This window comes from Amblyraja radiata, chromosome 49 (genome assembly GCF_010909765.2).
Source record: "Amblyraja radiata isolate CabotCenter1 chromosome 49, sAmbRad1.1.pri, whole genome shotgun sequence".
Taxonomy (NCBI): Eukaryota; Metazoa; Chordata; class Chondrichthyes; order Rajiformes; family Rajidae; genus Amblyraja; species Amblyraja radiata.
The window spans coordinates 3,054,423-3,059,119 of record NC_046004.1 but is presented as its reverse complement, the minus strand read 5'-3'; the positions used below and the strand labels follow the sequence as shown (position 1 = coordinate 3,059,119).

The following is a 4,697-nucleotide window of genomic DNA, read 5'->3' as shown; positions in this document are numbered from 1 at the left end:
AGTTAGTACGTGGTGATTTAATTGGATATAAGGAATCGATATCTGGTGTCCATATTGCTTAGTGATTTCAGCAAATATTTTTGGTTTAAATGTATGTTTACAGTATTTAGCTCACCTGATAGGTGAATTACTGATGGTCAAACATGTTTCACGACATACGGTTTCCAATTGTTAATAAATTGTCACCTAATATCGATGTTCTCCGCCCAAGTGGTTTGGTATATGCCACCACTGATGTTGTTATCTTATAAACGAACATGCAAATTTGGTGGATTACTGAGCAAATGCTTCACTAGAATTAAGTAAGTTAATATATAACATGTTTAAGTCAATTCATATTGGCATTAAGTATTACAAGCTCAGTAACACATCAGGACACATAAGATGTTACTCAAAACAGGTGGAAGTGTACAACCATAATCCCTCCTGCCAATAAATTCCATGATAACACTACAGATTAATCCATTTGCCCCCATATTACAGGTATGGAGATAGTTTTGAACACTAGTATCTCAGCTCATAGGAAAGGTACAAAGTTCAGTAGCTGGTAATGCTGCTATATCCCAATTACTTTGCCACGTAGTTGATTGTTGGTTAATACACCATGACTGATAGTCTTAATGAATACCAGATAACAACGTTGTGGATGGTCAACGTAAATATCTGGATATATATTTTGTGCACCGTTCCCAGAGGCACTGCAATACTGGGTCGATGCGTGGAGTGGACGGAGCAAGCCCCTATTCCATCTCCCTGTTCCAAAATTCAATTTAATATATGGTCCCTAGATAAGGGACGTATCAGATTATTAAACTGATAAGAACAGATACTACACTTGATCTTAGCCAAAAGGCCGAGAAGCGATGCAGCTAAAGCTGTATCCAATGATAGTTTGTCGTTAATATATAGACATGCCATGACGGAATGTTTCTAAGTGTCAGGGCTAATTGATTCTGGATAACTTTGACTTAAATGCCGCAATGCTCATCATGGTTACTCCATCCAGGTAATTGCGGTATATCCGAAACTTATATGAGAAGGTACTGAATAGTGTGCATGTTCAAGGTCGATGTGTACCATAAAGTATCCTTGGATCCATGGTAGTAGTTACAAATCCCATGAATGGGTATACCTGGTGAAATACTCAAGTGGTTTATCAACGATGGTGCGACATTCACCATCGTGGGAGGGTAGACCACTTGGGGTGCTTGCTGAATTGGTGGCAAGATATTAATTCTATTCCCCTTGTATTTATTTTTTGGTATATAACTACCAAGAGTGATAGCTTCCTAACCAGGCGTGATTCATCCACCCTTTGTTAGTACAAATGTCATTAGAAACGGGAATAGTCCCCGAGGATTGGCGTACTGCGCATGTTGTTCCATTGTTTAAAAAGGGTTCTAAGAGTAAAGCTAGCAATTATAGACCTGTTAGTTTGACTTCAGTGGTGGGCAAATTAATGGAAAAGATACTTAGAGATAATATATATAAGCACCTGGATAGACAGGGTCTGATTAGGAACAGTCAACGTGGATTTGTGCCTGGAAGGTCATGTTTGACTAATCTTCTTGAATTTTTTGAAGAGGTTACTAGGGAAATTGACGAGGGTAAAGCAGTGGATGTTGTCTATATGGACTTTAGTAAGGCCTTTGACAAGGTTCCTCATGGAAGGTTGGTTAAGAAGGTTAAACTGTTGGGTATAAATGCAGGAATAGCAAGATGGATTCAGCAGTGGCTGAATGGGAGAAGCCAGAGGGTAATGGTGGATGGCTGTTTGTCGGGTTGGAGGCAGGTGACTAGTGGGGTGCCTCAGGGATCTGTGTTGGGTCCTTTGTTGTTTCTCATGTACATCAATGATCTGGATGAAGGGGTGGTAAATTGGATTAGTAAGTATGCAGATGATACCAAGATAGGGGGTGTTGTGGATAATGAATAGGATTTCCAAAGTCTACAGAGTGATTTAGGCCATTTGGAAAAATGGGCTGAAAGATGGCAGATGGAGTTTAATGCTGATAAATGTGAGGTGTTACACCTTGGCAGGACAAATCAAAATAGGACGTACGTGATAAATGGTAGGGAATTGAAGAATACAGTTGAACAGAGGGATCTGGGAATAACCGTGCATAGTTCCTTGAAGGTGGAATCTCATATAGATAGGGTGGTAAAGAAAGCTTTTGGTATGCTAGCCTTTATAAATCAGAGCATTGAGTATAGAAGCTGGGATGTAATGTTAAAATTGTACAAGGCATTGGTGAGGCCAAATCTGGAGTATGGTGTACAATTTTGGTCGCCCAATTATAGGAAGGATGTCAACAAAATAGAGAGAGTACAGAGGAGATTTACTAGAATGTTGCCTGGGTTTCAACAACTAAGTTACAGAGATAGGTTGAATAGGTTAGGTCTTTATTCTCTGGAGCGCAGAAGGTTAAGGGGGGACTTGATAGAGGTCTTTAAAATGAAGAGAGGGATAGACAGAGTTGATGTGAGCAAGCTTTTCCCTTTGAGAATAGGGAAGATTCAAACAAGAGGACATGACTTCAGAATTAAGGGACAGAAGTTTAGGGGTAACATGAGGGGGAACTTCTTTACTCAGAGAGTGGTAGCGGTGTGGAATGAGCTTCCAGTGGAAGTGGTGGCGGCAGGTTCGTTGGTATCATTTAAGAATAAATTGGATAGGCATATGGATGAGAAGGGAATGGAGGGTTATGGTATGAGTGCAGGCAGGTGGGACTAAGGGAAAACAAATTGTTCGGCGCGGACTTGTAGGGCCGAGATGGCCTGTTTCCGTGCTGTAATTGTTATATGGTTATATGGTTATACAACCCTTAACCTTTATGTGATGGTAGGAACTATACTTATCTGTCTTCATTGTTGTTTTCTTCGGTTTCTGGTTCCTTGTTCTTGTAGGGACGATGTTTGTTGGGGGGGTGGCGCATTTTCCTCTGGGCCTGCTCTGGGCCGTGGCCTAAAATGCTACGGGTTTGGCATGCAGGCCCCGAGCTTTCACCAGTACCATGAGGAAGACGCACCTGGTGGACACGTAGAGGTACTGCTGTCTGGTTTAGTGTGGTGCTCATTCCAGACTCTGCCCTCTTGTGCCGAATAGTTTGAACACTTCGTCCAGTTTTTTAGGACTGGTTTGGTAAGTGCCAGGTAGCAGGATCTGTGCTTGTGAGGTCGGCGTTCTCATAGTCCTGTTAATTTCATAGATTGAGGGCAGGTTTGTGAGTTCATTTCAGAGGTTATGAGGTATGCCGTTGAACAGTAGGGTCAGGTGTTTTGCCATACTACCCTGCCCTTCTGGAATGAGCAGGTGGACATGATAGCCGACGTCAGGGTACCAAATGCATTTTTAAAATATTTAGGTTAAATGCGCTGCTCAATGTATCCCCCAATAATGGCGGGCACTTAGGGGAGGCGTGATAAAACCAACGCCTCATGGCTACCTGTCTTGGAGAGGTTTTTTGGAAAAGACGGGTAGTAAGCTGGCCATCAGTTGAGACTGAAAAGCCATCTCGCTAGTGGTGGAGCCACATAGCGGCCACACCCAGCAGCTCTTCCTGATCCTGTACCTCAAGCATACTCCCGATATTGTTCAGCCAGTGACCCCTCTTCATGACCAGCCCAGCCACTGGTCACCCCAAAGCTAACCACACTAAGGAGGAAGCGATGGGCAGTGCCTAGGCACTGTGGAGGGTATGCCTGAACCCTCCAGCGAGACTGCCCCTCACGTAGCGTGTCTCGCAGGAGCTCCTGCTCCAGGAGCCGCTCCAGCGGCTCAGGCGGCTGTCTCTCTCCCATGCGGGTGGAGAGACGTCCCCTCCGACAAGTCGGAAGCCACCGGCCGGATGCCTCTTCGGATGGCTGAACATCCAGCCCGCAGCTCAGGCACTAGCGGGACTGGCTTCGGCGCGGTGTGGGGATAGCGGAACGCCCGGTAAATGTTCCTATACAATACAACAATACAAATACAAATTTTTATTGTCATTTGAGCCCCAGTGAGACTCAAACGAAATTTTGTTTCCACAGCCATACAAACAAAAACAATGTCCTACAGACATACACACAATTAAGTTCACACAAACATCCATCACAGTGAACCCACTGTGATGGAAGGCAAAAGTCTTTTCTCTCCCCTGCTCTCCATGTCTCTCCCGATGTCGAAGCCCCAGGCGGGCGATGATAAGTCCCACGGCCATTTTAGGCCGTGCCGGGCGAGTCACCACCGCTCCCCACGTTCCGAGGCCGGCCAGCCCCACGATGGTGAGCAGTCCCCACCTCCGCAGTCTCCCGAGCATCCGGGTCGTTCAGGTTGGAGGCCGCTCCACGGTGCTAGGCCCCAACGACAACGGAGACCCGACAGGGAAAAGGTCGGGTCTCCCGGACAGGGAAGAGATTTTAAACGGTTTCCCCCGCCCCCCCCCCCCCCGCCCCCCACATATACACATTTAAAAACCAGTATTCAAAAACACCAAACACTACATTTAACTAGACAAAAAATAAAAAAAAGACAGACAGGCTGTAGGAGCCGCTGCAACGAGTCGCGCCGCCACCAGGAAATGTCTTCTACCGCCTTCTTCTAGAGCTTTTGTGCCTTGTAGTAGCGAGAGCGCCCCTCAAGCAGCGCGTCTCGCAGGCACCTGCACCGAGAGCCGCTCCAGCGGCTCAGGCGGCTCTCTCTCCCCCCTGTGCCGGTG

At 45.8% G+C, this 4,697-nt stretch overlaps 1 non-coding gene across 1 annotated transcript; it reads right to left on the bottom strand.

The window, feature by feature from the left end:
* Positions 1-673: 673 nt before the first annotated feature.
* Positions 674-865, bottom strand: LOC116968996. Its single transcript, XR_004410585.1, has one exon. It is a non-coding gene; the product is annotated as a U2 spliceosomal RNA (small nuclear RNA).
* Positions 866-4,697: the final 3,832 nt, after the last annotated feature.